This window comes from Lipotes vexillifer, unplaced genomic scaffold (assembly GCF_000442215.2).
Source record: "Lipotes vexillifer unplaced genomic scaffold, Lipotes_vexillifer_v1.1 scaffold1073, whole genome shotgun sequence".
In the NCBI taxonomy this organism is placed as follows: Eukaryota; Metazoa; Chordata; class Mammalia; order Artiodactyla; family Lipotidae; genus Lipotes; species Lipotes vexillifer.
The window spans coordinates 1,000,574-1,023,418 of record NW_006791304.1 but is presented as its reverse complement, the minus strand read 5'-3'; the positions used below and the strand labels follow the sequence as shown (position 1 = coordinate 1,023,418).

The 22,845-nt window shown below is 44.2% G+C and overlaps 1 protein-coding gene and 1 pseudogene across 1 annotated transcript in view; one reads left to right on the top strand and one right to left on the bottom strand.

Annotated features, from left to right (window-relative positions):
* Positions 1 to 22,845, top strand: part of FAXC (failed axon connections homolog, metaxin like GST domain containing) — a 76,947-nt gene that overhangs the window by 39,050 nt on the left and 15,052 nt on the right. The window lies entirely within an intron of this gene.
* On the bottom strand, positions 11,803 to 12,212 carry LOC103070579 (40S ribosomal protein S12 pseudogene; annotated as a pseudogene).

Here is a 22,845-nt window from a genome sequence, read left to right as displayed (position 1 = left end):
CGGTACGCGGGCCTCTCACTGTTGTGGCCTCTCCTGTTGTGGAGCACAGGCTCCAGATGCGCAGGCTCAGCAGCCATGGCTCACGGGCCCAGCCGCTCTGCGGCATGTGGGATCCTCCCGGACCGGGGCACAAACCCGTGTCCCCTGCATCGGCAGGCGGACCCTCAACCACTGCGCCACCAGGGAAGCCCTGTCCTATTCTTAATCCTGAGTCTACAGGTATGCACATGATGGGGAAGGAAAATAAGACAGAATGAACATAAGAAATATGTAGCTGTATCCCTCATTAGCATAGAGTTCCCCAGCTGTGGCCATTAGAGGTGAGATTAAAGTAAGAATAGAGGATGGAATCTGGCATAAAGTAACAGCACCCATTTGGCTGATGAGGAAACCGAGGCACAGGAAGGTTGAGTGACTTGTCCACAGCTGCGCCAGTCATACAAAGTGGAGGCAGGAATCAAATCCAGGCTGTCTGACTCTAGTCCCCTGCTATTTCCTGGCCCAACAGCTACCCTGCAGTTCCTTGGGAGCTGAGACTTAAAGTGGAGTGTGTGTTATGTTATGTCAGGATGACTCCTTTAGAGCATTATCTCAAGTTGCCAGAACTTTAACTGGCAAGTTAAAATGTAATCTCCAAGGTAATTTTACAAGCTGTTTTATGATGGTGATCTTGGAGGCTGAGAGCAGCACAAGCTATGGAGTCTCATCATTGATGTCCATTTCCTGGGCTTTGTGAGTTGAAGTCACCCCCATCCTGAGGAGGCTGGCTCCCGACAGAGATGTGTTAAAACTCCAGGCTGAAGTGTACAAGTACTTGAGGAGAAAAGGTCTCTTTTTTAGGAGCTGTTATTGAAAGAGTCAAGTAATAAAGTGGAATTTGTAAATGAAAGTGAGAAAAGCAAGCTGATTTCCAGCCGACTATACTTGATTAATATAAAGTGAAATGCACTTTCCCCTCCTGGTCTGAAGCCTTTTGTTGAGTCATGAAAATGGCTTGGGGAGTCTTTATTTTTCAGAGCCCTTGTTGCCATTGGGTTGGCACATGTCAAAGAGCCAAATCTATTGGTTATTTTAATAAACACCAGTGTGTGGTCTTGGCTATTTATTAAAGAGGAAAGGGATGCAAAGTAGTGCTTCCTTTCAAAGGCAGCAAAGTGAGTCACTTGCCACATGTGCTTCAGCATGTATAGTTACAATGTGGTATAATTTTTCAGAATGATTGTATTTTGCTATTGAACTGAAAAATAAAATCATTTAAAATTTATTTATTTGTTTATTTTTCAGGTTGTAAATAATTTCGTTTTTTATTTATTTATTTATTTATTTATTTATTTATTTTATTTTATTTTTTTTAGCGGTACGCGGGCCTCTCACTGTTGTGGCCTCTCCCATTGCGGAGCAAAGGCTCCGGACGCGCAGGCTCAGCAGCCATGGCTCACGGACCTAGGCGCTCCGTGGCATGTGGGATCTTCCCGGACCGGGGCACGAACCCGTGTCCCCTGCATGGGCAGGCGGACTCTCAACCACTGTGCCACCAGGGAAGCCCTAATTTCGTTTTGTAAATGCATAGATATTCAACGGATCACTTAGTTCTTTAGTTAAATAATATATAGAAGATTAAAACTGGCTTTGTGATTAGTAATAGAAAATCTATAGCCCATTTTTAATCAGAAATGCCCTTGGGGTTCCATCCCTCCAGACTGAAAAACCTTGCTATGGAGCAGAAGTGGTGACGCGGTATATTAATTTTGTATCCTGCAACTTTACCGAATTCACTGGTGAACTCTAGTAGTTTTCTGGTGGCATCTTTAGGATTTTCCATGTATAGTATCATGTCATCTGCAGACAGTGACAGTTTTACTTCTTCCTTTCCAATTTGGATTTCTTTTATTTCTTTTTCTTCTCTGATTGCTGTGGCTAGGACTGCCAATGCTTTGTTGAATAAAAGTGGTAAGAGTGGTTATCCTTGCCTTGTTCCTGATCTTAGGGGAAATGTTTTCAGCTTTTCACTGTTGAGTATGATGTTAGCAGTGGGTTTGTCACATATGGACTTTATTATAAGAGAGCTGGTCTCAGAGAGCTGGGCCTCCAGAGCAGGAAGCCAGGCTCGGTAAGAAATTGGGGGTCTTGTAGCTGCAGCACGGGAGCTGCTCTCTTTGGGGAGTGTGGCTTAGGTTGTTGCCAAACTTTTTCTGCATTAAAAAAAAAAAATTATTTATTTATTTACTTTTGGATGTGTTGGGTCTTCGTTGCTGCACGCGGGCTTTCTCTAGTTGCAGCGAGCGGGGGCTACTCTTCGTTGCGGTGCACGGGCTTCTCATTGCGGTGGCTTCTCTTGTTGCGGAGCACGGGCTCTAGGCACGCAGGCTTCAGTAGTTGTGGCTCGCGGGCTCTAGAGTTCAGGCTCAGTAGTTACGGCACACGGGCTTATTAGTTGCTCCACGGTAGGTAGGATCTTCTGGGACCAGGGCTTGAACCCGTGTCCCCTGCATTGGCAGGGATTCTTAACCACTGTACCACCAGGGAAGTCCTTTTTCTGCAGCTTTACGCTCCATGTCTTGTGGTTCTCAAGCTTCTCCTAGTCACAACGTAAGATTGCAATATGATGCTTTTGGAAAGCAGCTTTTGTCAGGTGGACCGGAACTAAGGGTTATTAAGGAAAGTTGAGGTGGCAGCTCCTTGTGTGTGGGCGTTGGGGGTGGGTTGGGGCTGGATCTGAATTTCTTCTCTTGTCTCTAACTCACCCTCGGGTTCAGGCTGGGGAAACAAGCTGCAGGATGGGAGTGTCGGTGGTATTGATAGTTCAGACTGTTACAAAGGGGTCTTAAAGAAGCTGTCCATTTACCTGATTGTGATGAAGCGGCACAGAGGACTGAGCTCTAATGTTTGTTTGCTTTTGACTGGACTTTTATAGACCCTGCACGGTGACACAGGACTTATGTCATGGGAAAAGCAAATGAATAATTGGCAGCTAGAGTTGGTTTGGGGGACATAATCATATGGGGGAGAATAATAAAGGTACAGTTTCAGTTATGAGGCTCAGCTGGGCACTGTTGGTGGGCAATAAATAACTGCTGGATGAATGAAGGAAAGAATGAATGAATGAATGTCAGGACACGTTTAGCAGGTAGCCAATGTGGCAGTCCAGGATCTGTGGATCTGAGAGTACTTTCTGAGCAAAAAATTGAAATTTGTGAATGCTTTTAAGAGGTAGGATCAGAAATAGTGCTGGGCTCTTTAGGTGGAAACTGCAGTTTCCTATCAAAGAATGTTCTTTTTAGTCATGGCTAGAGACCTTAGGAGGGAGAGTATACTTGTAATAATTAGAATGCAGACTGAAAGATAATGCCTTTGACTTAGGACTGTATGAGTCTGACTGTATGGGCACACATGCATTCAGCTCTTTGAGAGGGGCTGTGAGCAAGTTGGGGACAGCCCTGGCTACTAGAACTGCCACCTGAGGGAGATCTTGTAATATTTATAATAGCAACACTTGTGAGAAGTGCCACCCTGGGGAAGTACCAGGTGCAATGAGGGCATTTTTTGCAGGGGAAACTGACATGGTCAAGACTACTTTGAGGGGATGACATTTAAGCTGGGCTCTGAAGATAAACGGGGGTTAGGCAGGCATGTGTGTGGGGAAGAGGAATCGGATGCGGCAGGGAGGAGATGAGCATGGGACGTGGAAGGAACTTCGCCCGTGAAGGCTCTGAGTGGAAGAGCAGCTGGGAGCCTTCAAGGAATGAAAAGATGGCCGGTGTGTCTGGAAACTGTGTGAGAGCAGAGGTGTGGCATGAGGTGGAGGTAGGCAGGGGCTAGATCATACAGGCCTTCCACGTCACGTGAAGAATGCAGGCTTTGTTCGAAGAGCAGTGAGAGCCATAGGAGGTTGAAAGTAGGGAAGAGGCGGGACCTTATTTATGCATAACCCGCCGGAGGGGCCGAGGGTGGATTCGGGGCCCAGTGAGGACGCTGGTGCAGTCCAGGAAAGGTAAGATGGCGTTTGGACTACGACCATGGCCACAGAGTTGGGCATAAAATTTAGTGATTTTAATGGAGAGGGCAGGGGTGAGGAATAACCAAGTTCTCAACACGAAAATTGAGTAATAAGCAAAGTAGCCATTCCCAGAGCTGGGGATCACTGGAGAGAAGGGGATGATCACGAATTTCAGTTGTGGATATGCCGAGTTTGAGATCCTGGGAGACAGGTGCATGAGTGGAGAGGAAGTATATGAAAATGGCAGCCTTTTGAATCGGTGGAGAAAAGATAAATTAATTCAGTGAAATGGTGTTGGGACAGCTGGCTAACCATCTGGAACAAAATAAGTACGGTCCAGACTTTGTCATATACCTGAATAAATTCCAAATGGATTAAGCACTTCAGTGTAAAAAATAAAACCGTAAAGATGCCAGGGTAAAATACGGGAAACATTTATATAATGTTAACTTGGGAATATTTTTCTAATAATGTCACCAAAGGGAGAAACTATAAAAAGAAAGGTTGAATTGGTGGATTACGTGAGAAAAAGAAAGCAAACATCGCCATAAATAAAGTTAAAATTGAAATGGTAAGTTGGAAAATGTTTGTGACATGTGACAAAGCAAAGTATTACTGAACTTGTGAAGAACTTCTGCAAGTCAGTAAGAAAAGTGAGTGCCTGAAAGGGAAAATTGGGCAAAAGACATAAAAAGGTAATTTGCAAAAATAATACAAACAATAAACACATGAAAAGCGTTCAATTTCTTTAGTAATCAAAGCAGTGCAAGTTAAAAAAATCAGGCACCACTCTGTCAATCAAACTGGCAAAGTTTTTTTTTTTTTTTTTTTCAATAGTGTGAAGCAGCTGCAGGGGTGTGGAAGAGGCACTAACCTCTGTTGGTAGGAATAAAAACTAATACTTCGGGCTTCCCTGCTGGCGCAGTGTTTGAGAGTCCGCCTGCCGATGCAGGGGACACGGGTTCGTGCCCCGGGCCGGGAGGATCCCACATGCCGCGGAGCGGCTGGGCCCGTGAGCTATGGCCGCTGAGCCTGCGCGTCCGGAGCCTGTGCTCCGCAACGGGAGAGGCCACAGCAGTGAGAGGCCCGCGTACCGCGAAAAAAAAAAAAAAAAAGCCCAAAAAACTAATACTTTCTGAAGTTGAGTTTCACAGTTTCAAAAGTCATAAAATTGTACATATTTATCAATACAGCCGGCTGTCTTTATCCGCCTGGGTTCCGCATCTGCAATTCAACCAAGTGGGGATCCTGTACTATGTTTAGGATCCGAAATTGGCTGAATCTGCGGATGCAGAACCTGCGGATACGGAGCGTCGAGTAATGGACTTGAGCATCCGCGGATTTTGATATCTGCGGGAGTCCTGGAACCGATACCCCGAGGTACGACTATTTACTAAATAATTAAGCCTGCTGGGGTTTTTCCTAAGAAAAATATTACGAAGATTTTTATCTATAAAGAAGATTATAATACTGAAACATTGAAATCTTATGGTTATTAATAGTATGGATTTTTTTTTTTTTTTGGTCCAGAGTGCTTGGTTTTTGTTTGAGACGGTAGCAGGAAACTTAAGTTACTAGGCACTCACAACTCTCTCTTTCCCCACCCTCCTCTGCCCCCCCTATATTGTCAACTTTCCCTTCTTTTAGGGCAGCTCAAGGTTTAACCATGGCAGAACACATAAAAATTGGTATATCCTTAGGTGCCCACTTGTGGATCGTTTGTGAGTAATTTGCATTTTTCTCTAGAAAGAGTGATGCATTTCATCAGTTCTCTTTGGTCACAGGCATACCCAAAGAAATTATTATTACTGCCAAGGGTGCTCTATAGAGCTGAGCAGAAAGCTGTAATGTCAGGAGATTGAGGTTTTTGGTTTGTAAGAGATCTCAGGACATTTAAAAGTTTTTTTAAGGATACGAAGTTAAGTGACAGCAAGGATAAAGTCTTAACACTCAACTCATAATTTGCTTCTATATAGAAAGTTGAATTGAAATCTAAACTAGGTGAGAAGGTCAAAAGAGAGCATTTCAGTATTTTTTAACAACTAAAGACTAACAAGCAAACTATTTGAACATTATTTTTGTATCAGTTATGCACCGGGTGCTATGCTAGGCTCCTGGGAAATAAAGACGAATAAAAATGGTGTTTACTTTTAGGAAGCTTATAATATAGCAGAGCTCACGTTTCTAGGCTCAAACAATATCCTTGTATGTGAAGAATTTCCCATGTGATCTTGGAACTCTGATTGTAATCTTTCAGAATTGAGGAGGCCAGGAAAAATGTCAGAAGATGGAGATAGGAAATCATCCCTGTTTCCAAAAGGGGATGGAGAAAGTAGATTCTCATAATTAAATAAAACACTAGAATGAATTATTGAATAGATGGCTGGTTTTCTTGAAGGACTATTATTGATTCATTGTGAATAAATCATACCAAAAAGGACTGTAGTCATCCCTCGGTATCCACTGGGAATTGGTTCCAGGACCTGCCGCTGATACCAAAATGCTCAGATGCTTAAGTCCCATAGTTGGCCCTTTGTATCTGTGGGTTCCACGTCATCGAATTCAACCAACCTCGGATCACATATGTATATAATGTATTTATTGAAAAAAATCCGCGTATAAGTGGACCTGCTGCAGTTAAAACTCAATGTTGTTCAAGGATCAACTGTACTGTGTTTTCGTGACTTGCTGGACCTACTAACTGGATAGACCATCCCTTGATTTCTTCAAATCACTGGAGACTGTCTCTCATGATATGCTTGTGCAAGATGGCTGGTTTTTACAGGGGGCTTCGTGGATGCATATGGTGCCACCAAGGTTTCTTGAGAGGTCTGGTTGCGGGGTGGGGAGAGCGAACCCTTGATGGCTGGATCTTTCCACCCTTTCTTCACCTAGAGCAGCTCCTCTGTTATCTGTTTATGTATTGGGACTCTCTTTCATTTTGTTTGATAGAGAACTTCTCCTACCAAAGAAAAAAGTTTGAAAGCCCCTGGATTAATTGGTGGTGGGTGCATGCTTGGTTGAGTATCTGTAACCTCCACAGTACCCATTAATGGACTGATATCACCTGAATCTCCAGGGACACTGCTCTTGACTTTTCTCAAAGACCTGTTGACAACTTCAAAGACAAGCTTAATGGTTTTTGAATGACTCCGCGTGGAAGGATAGCTAAAAATTGGACAGAAAAATCGTGAATCAAAGCTGTCAACCATAAGAAGAAGAAACCTAATAGGGAGAAATGTCAAATTCTGTACTTAGGCCCCCAAATTGAATTGCACAGGGTGGGGAGAGGCATATGAAAAAAGATTTTAAGGATTTTAGTTGACTTCGATCTCGGTATGTCACCAGCCTGATGGGCTTCCAGAGGTGCTAATAAAAACCTAGCCTGTTTAAACAAAGCATAACGTCTCGGCTTAAAAGTTGTTTCTGGGGCTTCCCTGGTGGCGCAGTGGTTGAGAGTCCGCCTGCTGATGCAGGGGACACAGGTTCGTGCCCCGGTCTGCGAGGATCCCACGTGCCGTGAAGCGGCTGGGCCCGTGAGCCATGGCCACTGTGCCTGTGCTCCGCAACGGGATAGGCCACAGCAGTGAGAGGCCCGCGTACCGCAAAAAAAAAAAAAAAAAAAAAAAAAGTTGTTCCCTCAAGGAAGCCTTTCTGGAACTTTCTCCCAGAGTGTGTCAGGCAAACCTGTTCCATGCTCCCAGACCCCTGGTACTTTCTTCCCCAGAGCACTCCCTGTACCTGCTCTGCATTGTAGGCTTGACTGTCTCCTCAGCTGGACTGGGCACCAGGCCTGGTGGGTTGGTTTCTGCCTCTAGGGCCTGAACAAACGCCTGGCACACGTTAGGCTTTCAGCAAGTGTTTGTTGAACAAAGGATGCAATTTTCAGTTCTGGGAGCCATCTTTTAAATGGAATGTGGCCAAACTAGGGTGTATTCAGAGAAGGGTAGTTAAGAAGGTGGTTAGTCTCAAAAAATTTTCCTATGAGGAATTTGAATATACTGGGCATGGATAATGTGGAAAAGTGCAGATATAGGGGTCATAAACTAGATGTTTTCAAGTGTTGAAAGTGGGTAGTGACTTAGGCGTTGTTACAGGTGATGGGCGTGTTTGGGCAGAGGAAAGGAGGACAGAGGGGGACTGGGGTGTGTATGAGGTTAAATAACAGATTGCAACTCAGGGTAAGACAGCACTGTAGAGCAGACCCATCTAAAGTTGGGAGGGCTTGTCTTATGATGTGGTCGGAGCTGCCGTTTTCTCGAGTCATGCCCTGAGGGTGAGAACCACCATCAGAATAGCTGAGGAGTCTTTTTACAGGCAATACGATGTTTAAGTAGAAATGGTCTCTGGGGGTCCTTTCAGTTCTGATGATTTGGTGATTTTATATTCATTCTCTAGAGAGAAGAGCAGAGACAGTTTTCCAAGTTATAAAACATATAAAATATGTCATTTACTATAGGGCAGACAGAAGGGCTGGTGTGGGTGCTGGAAGGGGGACAGGTGGGTAAAGAGCCATGGAAGGGGCCACGTGAGGGGATTGTCTTGGTTAGGGTGACCCTGGGTGGGTCTGTCTTCATGGTTCTTAGCCCAGTCCTTCTTTCCGTGTCACAAACCTATTACGCAGACTGCAGGGGGTTTTTGTGTGTGGGGACAAATTTTAGACACTGTTTTTAACAGCATCCTGAAGATGTTGTAGTCTTACAGCACCCCTGAGAGATAGTTATTTCACAGAAGGGAAAGCCAAATGAGGGTCAGAGAGACGAGGGAACCGGTCTCGGGCTGTGCAGCTAATGACAACGCGTTTCTTTTGCTGCAGGACAACTTCTGTATATTTGCATTGGTGGTTTGTTAAAATCACCTGCAAGAATAGTAATAATTTGACCTGGAAACCATATATTCTATTTTTACCTGTATTAATTGGGTCCCCGTGAGTGCTTAAGCTTTTTACAACTTCATTTCGGAATCCGATACTAACTGAAATGAACTGATCTACTCTGAAAGATCCTTACATATTATTCAGTAACTCTAAATTGCTTGCAGTTGCTAATGGAGAGGACGATTAGATCAGATGCTCAGAGAGCAGCAACTCTTCTCTTCAGGCATCACATCGATTCCAGACTTCCAGAAAGAGGGAGCAATGAAGGCCTGGGGGCCTGGCCATCTTAAAGAACCAGGGATTGGGGGTGCCAAGCCCTGCTCATCCTAAAGTGTTTGCAGGACTTCCCTGGCAGTCCAGTAGTTATGGCTCCGCACTTCCATTGCAGGGGGCACGGGTTCCATCCCTGGTCTGGGAGCTAAGATCCCACATGCCCTGCGGTGCAGCCAAAAATAAGTAAATAAACAAACAAATAAATAAATAAATAAAGTGTTTGCATCGTTATGGGTATGAGGCAGTTGTGGCTCATTTCTTTTCCAGGTTTATTGTTGCTATCTCAGTTGGTAAAAATATGTTGATTATTCACGAAAACAAGAAGAAATTACTTTTAGCAGATTAAAATGAAATGCTAATCCGTGCTGAGTTCTTGGAAATCTTTGCGGCTTATTTAGCAGCACAAATCGGTTGATGTAATTCTGACAGAAGCAGTCTGGTTTTTGCTTTATCCTGGGGGTGTTCTAGCTGTTTCTTCCCTGAGAAAAGTGACTTTGTGTTTAAATTTTCAGGGTTCCAATTCCTGAATGATTAAAATAAAAGAAAAAAAGAGGAAAATGATTCACAAGATAGTGCCACGTAGACAGTAGATTCTTAAATCTTATGTAGGTATGTAGGTATCTTATGTAGGTATGTATGTGTTAGGGTTGAGCACAGAATGAGAAGGCTCAGTGCGTTTCCTGGGTCGCCAGATGTGGAAACCCTCCCCATTTGTGTCGTGGGATTGGGGAACTTTCCCTTTCCACTCCTCTCTAGTTCTTGTGGCTGGACTAACACACAACACACAAGACAGATTAACAGGAGAAAAAGAAATTTTCATTTGCGAACATGCAGGTCTCATAGAAATGGTACCTAAGAAGTGGCCAAGGAAGGGAGCTTTTATATTTTTTAGACAAAGAAACAATACGCGAGGAATTGACAGGACAAAGAAACTTGGGTTTTGGGTACTCAATTAGTGAAGAATCTAAACAGGGTTTGGGCTTGGGGCAGTCAATTAAAGATGTAAAGAGGTTTGTTTATACAGGCTTCTCAGCCCCGAATTCCCTGTCTCCGGGTGGTAAGGGTGTCCTTCAACTTCCAGAGGCAGGGAGTGCACCTTCCACATGGGAGATTGGTTTCCTGTTTTCAGGGAGACAGAGAGGAGGGTCAGAGTGTCCCTCTTGCATTGGCCATTTCTTAAGTGACTTTAATTCAAAATAATCAATATGCCACTGTGACATATTTTGAGTGGCCTGCCCTGAATCCCAACAGTGTTCTTTTGGGCTGATTTGACTGGATGAAATTCATTGACTAGACTGCCTAACTCGGGAGGAATTATAATTATATGGTGACTTGATGTATCCTAGTACATTAAGTCAGTTGCTTGGTCCTTGGTGAACCAATGAACATACCTTAGCCTACCTCACTCCCACACTTGAGCATTGATGCCTCCAGACCTCAGGCTTCTTCCTTCTTCCCCTCCCCCCCACCCTATTATTTCATTTGCTGCTTCCCAAATTTACTTCCCTCCCACTCAGCCTAGCCTGAGATCCCTCAGGGAAGTGGCTATCTCCCCAGGGTCCTCCATCCTTCAGCCCAGCCCTCGTGGTCTGCATCCAGCAGCGCTCCGGGCAGCTGGGAAGCCTCCCTCTCCTGGCTGCACTCAGTTCCATCCCCTCCACCCCTTCCCCTCAAATTCTCTCTTCCCTCTTTCAACCCTTCTTTCTTTTTAATAATATGTTTTATTTTTAAATTTTGTTTTACATCTTTATTGGAGTATAATTGCTTTACAATGGTGTGTTAGTTTCTGCTTTATAATAAAGTGAATCAGTTACACATATACATATGTTCCCATATGTCTTCCCTCTTGAGTCTCCTTCCCTCCCACCCTCCCTATCCCACCCCTCCGGGCGGTCACAAAGCACCGAGCTGATCTCCCTCAACCCTTATTTCTTTACAGCCTCCTTCTACTTACCATATAAGTTTCCCTGTCTAAAAAAGATACCACTCCATACCTCATTATTTTGTAATAACCCATAAGGGAACAGAATGTGAAAAAGAATATATATAACTGAATCACTTTGCTGTACACCTGAAACTAACACAACATTGTAAATCAATTATACTTCAATTTAAAAAAAGTTAAAAAAAAAAAGCCACTCCACTTCGGTCCTGTCTCTTACCTTCCCTTCACACAGAAGCTTCTTATGAAATGAATCAGTTGTCATTCTCTTCACTTATCTCCCATTTACATCATGAACCACTGTATCCTGACCCCTGGCCCCCAACCCACCTGTCTGCAGAGCGCTCTTGAAAGGGTAAATAACACCCTACCTTATTGCCAGATCTTATTAAAGCCAGATCTTATTGCCTCCCTTCTTAAAAGACTTATTTTTCTTTTGGCCTTTTAGTTATTAATTATTATTATTTTTCAAGAGCCAAGTTTTTTTATTTGTTCATTTCTTTTTTTTTTTTTTTGCGGTACGCGGGCCTCTCACTGTTGTGGCCTCTCCCGTTGCGGAGCACAGGCTCCGGATGCGCAGGCTCAGCGGCCATGGCTCACGGGCCCAGCCGCTCCGCGGTATGTGGGATCTTCCCAGACCGGGGCACGAACCCGCGTCCCCTGCATCGGCAGGCGGACTCTCAACCACTGCGCCACCAGGGAAGCCGTATTTGTTCATTTCTTGCATTTGAAGTAGTCCTCAGTGACATCCTTGGCCTGACTGAGACTCTTTGCCTTAGTCCTTGGCCACCACGCCACTGCAGCAACCACTTTACGGAGCTTCCCTCTCTTGTCAGTTTTACAGAGGCCCCCTCATTCCCCTAGTTTCTTGTCATCAACTTGAATTAGGTTGATTTGGTGTTCAGCACAAACAGCCTCCACCGGCTTGACCCACACAGGCTTATCACACGAAGATGGATGCGAGCACACAACGATGGGCTTAGCGCTGGTCTAAGGCTTTGGCAGCTTCCCGAATTCCACGTGCGAGGCCATCGGTGGATGAGGGTGGTCTTCGGTACCTCCTGTAAAGTGTTCTTAACGTCCGTTATGCCTTCCAGCAGCAAATCAATGCCTTCCTCAGCCATGGCTGTGGGTTACAGGTGGAGCTGAAACTGGAATACACCCGCCAGCTTGGTGGCAGCAGGGAAAGAGAACCTTTATTTCAGTTTTTAATTTTGGATTTTTAGAAGTAGGAAACTTTTACCTGAAGGAGAGGCTTTGAGGAGTCTCTTCCCTGCTGTAAGGCTGATAGAAATGACATTTCTTGGGTGTGTTGAGGTACAGAGGATTCAGGCTTCCTCTTCCCCCGGAGGCTTCATCCTCCATTTCAACTCTACAGATTTCCGGGCATCAGATGAGGAGGCATTAGTCTCCTGCTGTTTCAGGCGTCGCCCGATTGTTGACTGGGGGTGTGTGTGTGACCTTCTAACACATGCAGGTGCATACTTTTCATGTATTAAGTCATTTACTACTCACAGTGATCCTGTCCGTGGGGAAATTTGGGCACAAAGAGGAAACTTGTCTGGGACACCCAGCTATCATGGATTTGAACGGAAGCAGTCTAGGAGAAGCCAGAAATCATTGCCAAACACTTCTTAGCCTTTATCTTACTCATTGGCTCTCTCTGACCTTTTTTCCCTGCTCTCCTTTTTAGGTTCCTTAAATGTTGATTGGTCTCAGAAGTCAAGCCCCCCACGCTCTATTCATCTCCTGAATCCAGCTGTTTTCTGTATCTTCACTTAGACGTCCCACAACCACGTGAGATTCAGCACATTCCCAAACAGAACCCCTCACCCTCCCACCGAACCAGCATCCCCTCCTGTGGCCTCTCTCTGTGAATGGCACCATCCTCCATTCAGTTATTCAAGTTGGGTGCCAAGAGTCCTTCTAGATTGCTCCTTCTCTGTTGTCTTCCACCTGGCTTTCAAAGCCCTAGACTGCCTGGGCCCTGTCTTCTTTCCAATCTCATTTCTTAACCCTCACCCCTTGCCCGCTCTGTGCCAGCCATTCTTTTTTTTTTTTTTTTTTTTCCTTGCGTTATGCGGGCCTCTCACTGTTGTGGCCTCTCCCATTTGCGGAGCACAGGCTCCGGACGCGCAGGCTCAGTGGCCATGGCTCACGGGCCCAGCCGCTCCGCGGCATGTGGGATCTTCCCGAAACGGGGCACGAACCCGCGTCTCCTGCATCGGCAGGCGGACTCTCAAGCACTGCGCCACCAGGGAAGCGCTGTGCCAGCCATTCTTGTCTTCTCTCCACTTCACAAACACACCAAGCTTATGCTGACCCTGGGGCACTTGTCTTAGCTGTTTCCCTTGCCTGGAATTCCCTTGCCTGGAATTCCCTTGCCTGGAATTTCCCTTGCCTGAAACAGTCTTAGCTGTTTCCCTTGCCTGGAATTCCCAGTCTCCGGATCTGTGCATTGGTAGATCCTTCTCGACATTCATGTCTCTGGGTAAATATCAGCTCCACAGAGAGGCCTTCCCTGACCACCCAGTCTAACACAGCTGCCAGTCACCCTCTATCACATCACCTTACTTTAATTCTCTGCATTGCACTTTATCACTGGCTGATGCTTTCTTATTTATTGATTGATTTGTTTATCATCTCTCCATGGGATGTAAACTCCATGAGAGCAGTGACCTTGTCTGTTCTGTTAGTCCCAGGATCCAAGCACCCAGAGCGGTGTCTTGCATATAGTCAAAATAATATTGATAAGAGCTGACATTTGTGGAGCATTTCCAGTGTGCTTAGGCAGATAGTAGTACAATATATAATACCCTCATGTGGTAATATGTACTTTCATAATAATATACATAGTGTGTATTATATATTAATTATATAACATACAATATAATACATAAATATTACACATATGATATATGTATACTATGTAATATAAAATACCTACTATATACAATATATATCATATGTACATATATATGTGTGTGTATGTATATCCTCATGGTAATATAATAACAATACCTATTCTCATATGGTTTGGTGAGAATTAAATGAGGCAGTATTAGTAACATCTTATTATGGTTATGATTGTCATTAGTATTATTATGCCTGGTTTGTAAATGAGGAAACTGCGGTACATAGTGGTTAACTACCTTCACAGGATCACGTGGCTGAGACGTGGTGGGGTCAGGCTTGGACCCAGGAGTCTGGCTGTAGATCCAGGTGCTCAGTAAGCTCACTGGGAGCTCACCGAACACCTTAACCTCTTAGCTCCTTTCTGCCCCACAGCCATAGGAGAGCCCAATGTCTGTTGCCTGGATTTTGCCACAGATTCTTTGCTGACGTCCCAACCTCCAGGTCTGCTTTTGAATTCTACTAGCGTGGTCAATCTAAAATGTAAATCCGAACTGTTAGGCTCCCAGGTCTCTTAGACTAAAATCCAAACTCCTTTTCTCCGTAAGCTGAATTCTCTTCACATCTCTGCCCATATTTCCTACTTCTTCCCCATGTGCACCTTTATTCCTAATGCACCAGATTACCCTTGGGTCCCTGAACACACTGTGCTGTTCTGCAGCTTCATGCGAAACAGAGGCTGTTTCCCTTGCTTTGCTTAATTTGACAGATTCTCAAAGCTTGTTTCTCTTACTTAGAAACTTTCTTAGTGTTCTCCCTAACCTCCTCCAACCCCATGGGGCTGCCTACATCGGGTGTTCTCTTCTCTCCTGTTTCACTTTGTGCACAGTTCGATCATGGAAGTACTATATTGTACTCTTCTGGGCTCCTGTTATGCTCCCCTACCCCCCCAACATCCAGCCTTCCCTCAACCTTTCCTGTGGACGTTATCATTTTGACTGGCTTCCCTCCAACCCTGGTACCTAAGAGAGGGCCTGGTAAATATTAGGCACTCAGTAACTATTTGCTGAATGAATACTAACTTCCAAAAGGAATTTGAGGCAATCCTATATAAGACAGAGCATTATAATATATTCAACATTAATACAAACATTTCAGAAACCAACTAGAAAAAAATTATGTTCTTGGAATGAGTTTATTCCTGGAATTGGGCACAATTTAACTTTGAGTTTTTTGGCTACCAAGATAAAAAGGGAGGTGTGTGGGGGCAGTTTCATCTTTATTTTCTAGGAAAAGGGAAAAGGTTCTTCAACTGAGACAAGTTTTTTCGTGGTCCTGAATTCTAGGAAGAGATTCTTCCACGGAAAGGAGATTGGATTTCCTTAAGGACAGTATTTTTGAATGTAAACATTTGTAAAAAATTATTCTTAATAAAAGCTCAAGGTTTAACATTGAATTGCAGCTCCAAAGGCATTTGTTTGGGGTCCTACTTTAATACAGTGCCTGTATTTTTTTTTTTTTTTTTTTTTTTTTTTCCGTACACGGGCCTCTCACTGTTGTGGCCTCTCCCGTTGCAGAGCACAGGCTCTGGACACACAGGCTCAGCGGCCATGGCTCACGGGCCCAGCTGCTCCGCGGCATGTGGGATCTTCCTGGACCGGGGCACAAACCCGCGTCCCCTGTATCGGCAGGAGGACTCTCAACCACTGTGTCACCAGGAAAGCCCAACAGTGCCTGTATTTTTTATTTGGATATATTTATTATAGGGGTGGAGCTTAGAGAGCCTAGAGATTTTGATAACTTACCCAACAACCATAGCCCAGGCACCTCTTATCAATAGATCCACTTTCCAATGTAAGTTATTTTTGGGGAGGGGAAGTGTGTGGGTTTAGGGCAAGCTTTGGCAAGTCCTGAATCAGCTATTTTACATTTGGGTCTTTGGTAACTACCAGGGGTTTAGCTTTTCCATGTTGTTCATTGAAGAGATTTCTTGCATTAGACACCAGGTGGTCGGTCCACCTTTGGAGGATCTCTCGTCAGAACTTAAGGGCCTGCACAACTACTGAGCCCACGTGCCACGACTACTGAAGCCCGCGCGCCTAGAGCCCCTGCTCCGCAACAAGAGAAGCCACTGCAGTGAGGAGCCCACACAGCACAACGAAGAGTAGCCCCTGCTCGTCACAACTAGAGAAAGCCCGCACGCAGCAACGAAGACCCAACACAGCCAAAAAAAAAAAAAAAAAAATTAATTAATTAAAAAAAAAAATAAAGAACTTAAGGGCCTGGCTTGTGCTGCCTGGTTCGAAGGCCATCTTGCCTTCATGAAACAGTGAGCTCCAGCAGTGTGGGGCAGGGCCACTGTAGTTCTTCACAAACCATTAGCTCAAGCACCTATATAAGCCCTGGCTGAGCCTCAGAGTTGTACATCCTAGAGTTCTGTGCCATCAAGTATTGGGAGGGATAATTTTGGTCTAAAAGATTTAAGGACAAAATATTATAAAATAGTCTGCATTCACTGAAAAATATATTTACTGAGCACCTGTTGGGCGCCGGGCACTGGTGGGTACCGGGGGATACAGTCTTAGTGCCCAGGTAGAGCTCACCATCTAGTATGATTTCTGTCTTCACTGATTTTACAATCTAGACAGAATCATAAGAGAACCATTCTGATGAGACTGTCAGGGCATCCATGTACCAAATAAACTCCTAGGTAGCTGAGTTCATTCACCTATTAGATGAGGATGATTTAGGATTGTCCATTTAAACATTGGGGGGGTGTCTGCCAAATGTTATCATTTGAGATTTAGCATAGTCGATACAGTCTCTTCCCTTGGCCCCTTGTCAGTGAACAAGATCAGGTATTTTTTTGTTTTGTTTTTTCATTATGAAAATTTTCAAACACACAGAAAAGTAGAATAGTAGTCCAATGAACAGCTTTATAACCATCACCTCTATTCAATAGTTGTTAACATTTTGTCATATTTGCCTCAGCTATTTTTTTTCTTGATGTGGATGTATTTTAAAATTAGTTACAGATATCATGACATTTAACCTCCAAACACTTTTGAATGTAGTGCTGATATTTTCCTCATGTGGTCAGCTGCCTCCAAGGTGGCCCCCAGTGATCCCTGCTTCCTGGGATTCATCCTCTTGGGCAATCCCCTCCCATTGAGTGTAGGCTGGACTTACTGATTTGCTTCTAAGAAATAGAATATGGCAGAAGCAATGGGATGTCCCTTCCAAGATTAGGTTATAAAATGATTGTAGCTTCTGTCTTGGGCATCCTGTCTCTCCTGTTCTTGATCTTTCACTTGCTCTGATGCAAGCCAGCACGGTTGTGAGCTGCTCTATGGAGAGGTCCACGTGGCAAGGAACTCATCGCTGGCCAGGAGCCAGCAAGGACCTGAGGCCTGTTGACCACGTGAATGAGTTTGGAAACATCTTCCCCTAGTCAAGGCTTGAGAAAACTGCAACCTGGCTGACATCTTTTTTTTTTAATATTTGGGATTTTATTTTATTTTTTTAAATTTAAAAACATTGAAGTGGGCTTCCCTGGTGGCTTAGTGGTTGAGAGTCCGCCTGCCGATGCAGGGGACGCGGGTTCGTGCCCCGGTCCGGGAAGATCCCATATGCCGCGGAGCGGCTGGGCCCGTGAGCCGTGGCCGCTGAGCCTGTGCGTCCGGAGCCTGTGCTCGACAGGAGCACAGGAGAGGCCACAACAGTGAGAGGCCCGCGTACCGCAAAAAAAAAAAAAAAAAATTGAAGTATAGTTTATTTACAGTGTGTTAATTTCTGCTGTACAGCAAAGTGACTCAGTTATACACATATACAAATTCTTTTTTTATATTCTTTTCCATTATAATTTATCCCAGGATATTAAATATAATTCCCTGTGCTAGACAGTAGGACCTTGTTGGTAGATGCATAGTTTGCATCTACCAACCCCAAACTCCCAGTCTATCCCTCTACCTCCCCCCTCCCCCTTGGCAACCACAAGTCTGTTCTCTATGTGTGTGAGTCTGTTTCTGTTTCATAGATGAGTTCATTTGTGCTGTATTTTAGATTCCACATATAAGTGATATCATATGGTAGTTGTCTTTCTCTTTCTGACTTACTTCACTTAGTATGATAATCTCTAGTTGCATCCCTGGCTGACATCTTCATTGCAGCCTGTGAGAGACCCTGAGCCAGAGGCACCCAGCTAAAGCTGCCTGGATTCTTGACTCACAGAAACTGTGAGGTAATAAATATTTGGCCTTTTAAGCTGCTAAATTTTTGAGGAAATTTATTATGCAGCTATCAATAACAAACACACCTACATAGCTCCAATCCCATTAATCCTAGTAGGAGCCTCTGAGCAGCTGCTGAGCTGTGAAGGGTTACAGCCAGGTTGTCAAGAGGGAAGAGTGCTTATCCTGTTATGATGGGCGGCAGGCATCGAATTTCAGTTGCCTCAAGTTACATAGATAAAAGGTTTTACATCTTTTAGAAGTAGAATCTTATCTTTTAGTCTCTCAGGAGACTATTATTACTACCCATTCTGATTTTGGCAGTGTTCTTGTCTTGGCTCTGAAGAAACCTGGATCTATTCCAAGATTGTAGAGCTTGGCACACAGGAGGTTTTTGTCTCTGGATTCAATGATCTTTGAGAAAGTAGTGTGCAATGGGGAGAGAGTTATGTGGGACATTCTTAACCATCTAATGGTCAGGATACATGGACAAGAATGTTCAGTAGGGGAGTAATAATGCCTCCCACAGAGTAGGAGCTGAAGACTCAGTCCTACACTCGGAAAGAAGCATCACACAGAATTCTAGGTGATATCCATCATACTCATGTGTATATCATTTGAGAAGGTATCAGATTCCCAATTTTTTTTTTTTTGGCCATTCTCAGACCAGGGATCGAATCCAAGGCCCGGCAGTGAAAGCGCTGAGTCCTAACCACTGGACCACCAGGGAGTTCCCCAGATTCCCATTTTTAAAGGTGAGGTCAATAGCAGTTTGATTTCATCCAAAGGGATCTATGCCTATTGTGTGAATCTGAGTAAGGTCCACCACTCTGGGCAGGTGCTAAACAGTTCTGGTGGTTAATTTTTGGTGATTGCTCAGATGTTTGAAAATGGTTGAAGATCCTGGATTCCAGCTAAGGTGAAACCTGGAGTCCATAAAATGATGACAGATCCTCCAGAAATGTGGAGTCTGCTTGCAGGGCCCTGATGGCCAGACACAAAACCTGCCATTAGAATCTACTACTATTCGACTTTTTTAAAAGAAGGATAAGTTCCTTATAAAAGGATTTGAATTTAAATTTCAGCATGACACTGAATTCAGTATGATGTGTTGTTTCATTAATTAAACCATATTTGGGGGCTACCAGATAGTCTTTATTGAATAAAGAGACAGAACAGCTGGTTCCTCTGATTACCCAAATACAGAATAGCCAGGACAGAAATGAAATTAAGGGGAAAGCCTCTCTTGGCATGTAGTTTGAGTTGGGTGCTCTATATTCTTTACCCTCAGAAGGGGCACTTGGGAAAGTGAAACAGGGGAGACCCATAGAACTTTATACCCCTCAGATCTCACTGTTTCAGTTGAATGTCTAGTCAGATTCAAAAGCAGCAATATTTCAGCAACTCCAAGAAGAGAGATAAATCAGAAGGCCGATCATCAGTGAGTCAGTAACGCTGCGTCATCGCTAGAGATGTTAGCTGTGGTTCTTGAAGACTTCCAGAAGCTGCTGTTTAATGTTATTAAATTATAATAATAAGTGAGTCTGAGCAGGCATTTGCCTCCGCCCGAGAAATATTTTCCTAAACTGGATTTCCTGTGTGTGAAATTTTTCCACAACTGGTACAAATCCTTTATCCAAATTTCCTAAAATTACAGTATATGTGCATGAATGCTTTGAGTGCATGGAGTTCAGAAGGTGCTCAGAAGCATTAACAGGAGGGACTGAAGTACAGAAGAGCAAGTGCAATCCCATCCTTATAGTGGGGAGTGTATGTTCATCCTTGTCTCATCCATAGGGAATTTGGAGAGCTGGGACATCAACAAAGAGAAGATTGGGAGGAAGAGGCGAGATGATTGGTATTGGTGGTCATTGGGGAAGGGGTCAAGATAGTTCATACTCTCTGGAAAAAATGTTCTTGAATGTTCTTCTAGAGAATTTTGTAGAAGATTGGAGGAGTATCTAGTTGCCTTCCAGAATGAAATCTGAGGAGGGATTAAATTTAGGGGCTTCTGCTGGTATCCCCCCACCCACCTTTATTTTTTCGCAGAGTGTGAGCCAGTTGGCGCAACTAGTGAATGTCAGAAAGTTGTCAAAGTTAATGGTTTTAATTCTGATATTTACTCATAAGGACCATTAATAACCTCATATATAAGATAGCACCACCCCCCTCATAGTTGAAAGAATCACATATTCAGTGATTTTAGAGTATGCTGGGAATACGAACAAGAGCTCTTTCAAGGAAGTGGCCTCTGCCATATGATTTCTGACAAAGAGAGGTCTGACCAGGAGTGTAAGAGAGACTAGAGCATAGGTTTCCTTCAGTTTTGCCCTCTGGGAGAGTCACATGCTGGAAAAAGACCTTCAAGGATGTGTTCTTTGAAGGTTGGCTGCTAAGATTACTGTGACCTGTGCTACCCTTGGGGAAAGCACTCAAAGTCTTTGTCTCTCAAGTGTTCTTAAAGTCCCAGTTAATTAAAGGTTGAGAGAGGGAGAATTAGAAATAGGAATGATGTCAACATTGACTTCACTGGAGTTATCTGCTTATAATTCCCATCAGTGCTCAAGTACAGGGAACGCCAAGTAGGTGAAACTCGTAATTACTCTTAATTCTTAGATTAATAGAAAAATGAGTGCTTGAAAGTCTTTTGACTGTTAATCTTTAATTTCTCTCTAGAATGATATTCTCCCCACAGCAAGTCTTTTATCTTCTGCCACTTATAGCATTTGGAAATTTAGCTAAATGGCAGGAACGGAGCTGATAGTGGCCAGTAAAAGCTGGGAGCAGAATTAGTAAGGGAATAAGTGGATATAATTCAGAGGTTCATTTCTATAGCTACTTCCAGTGCTCTGAAACAAACATTCTGCCCACTATCCCATAGTGATATATGTGAACACGAGTCATCGGTTTTTACTTAGAAGGATGTTAGTGGAGACTTACTTTCCTAGGGTGTTGTGCAAAATAAATATGGCTGTAAATTCTTTGTGTGATTCCAGAGGAAAGAACTGGGATCAATGGTAGATGTACCAAGGGGACATATTTTGTCTCAGTGTAAGGAACTATCTAACCAGAGAATTGCCTGCCTTGTCCAGGAAATGAGGGAGAAGTCCCTAGAGGGGACTCTAGTTGGGGACTCTCTGGTAGGGAAATGGGAGAAGGGATTTCTACACCGTGTGGGAGGTTAGACTGTTCTGCGCACAGCTGTAGTACTTGTTCTATTATTGTCGATGAGTGTAAAATAATTCCTTATGTTAGAATAGCACCTTCTAGTTTGCAAAATGCTTTCACATTATTACATTTTTCAATCCTTATAATAGTTCTCTAACCTAAGAAAAGACAGATCAAACATACTTAAGGCTATCAACACCTTGATCGATGATTTCTACTGTGATAGGCACCAGATGGACAGAAAAGTAAAACAGAGGGTTACCTGCCCTCAAGGAGATTAAAAACTACTTGAGGAGATAGGACACACACATAATAAGACTGTGAGATGACGTGTGAGTTACCTAATGAGTGATCTAGACCAGTGGTTCTCAAACTTTAGCGTGCATAAGAATCGTCTGGAACAGCTCTATTCAAAGTGTGGTCTAAAAACTGCAGGCTCTCCAGGGAATTTTTATGCCTCTAAAGTTTAAGAAACACTGACCTGGAAGCTTGTTGAAACACAGATTTTCTCCCAGTCTCACTCCCAGTCATTCTGATTCAGTAGATGGGACCTCAGCATGTGTGATGCTGATGCTGGCATCAGGCTATCCTTTGAGCAGCCCTGCTCTAAGCAGTGGTCCCTCTGGGGTTTGGCAGGGGAGTGGGCAATGAGAGGTGCTAGGGGAGTGGACAGTGCAGGTAGCCTTCCTGGACTGGAGGAGGGAGAACTTGATCTCAGTCATAAGGGAAGGGTTGGGTTAGACAAGTGGAGGTTATTTGAGACAGGAAGGATGGGATGAAGGATGGTGATGGGATGAGCTCCCGGCATATTTGACTGAAGTAGGGCATTCACATGAGGTAGACCTTGACTTGTCCTGCCGGGGCCTGGAGAGACCTATCTGCTGGCAGCTCTCATGCATCCTCCCCGAGGAAGAGGCTGAGAGGCAGGCAGCAGGCAAACAGCCTAGACCAGGAGTGCTTCCTCATTTGCTGTGTTTTGCGGTCCCTCCCTCTGGTGGGACTTTTAAGATCCATGTTGCTCTCTATTTGTCCTCTCCTCATCCCTTAGGGAGTCCCATGTACCCTGGGTCCCTCACCTCCCAGTGTTTCTGATATTTTCAATCTTTATTTGCTCTCACCAGTGGTTCATGGTCCACACACCAAATCTGGGGGCTGGCAGGGAGTTACAGGTGCTCAGATATCCCTCAGCTCCCTCTGTCCATCTCTACAGAAACTGGGGGGGTGGTTTACCTACTGAAAATGAGGCTTGAGTTGCCTCGTCACCCAAGCCTGCTCCTTCAGTGCCCTTCAGAAGTGCCCGAAGTGTTTTGTTTTTGCTGACACCCTCCACTAATGAAAAATGGGCTCACTTGGTGAAGCCTGGGCGTGCTGCAGACTTGAGACTTTGGCTTGTCCTCTTCATCTCTAAGCAGAGTCTAATCTAAATTCAGTCTCCCTCTTAGAAATACTTCCTGCCAAGCTCAAAAAGCCAAATCTGGAACAATTTGAACAGCAAAAAGAATAATGA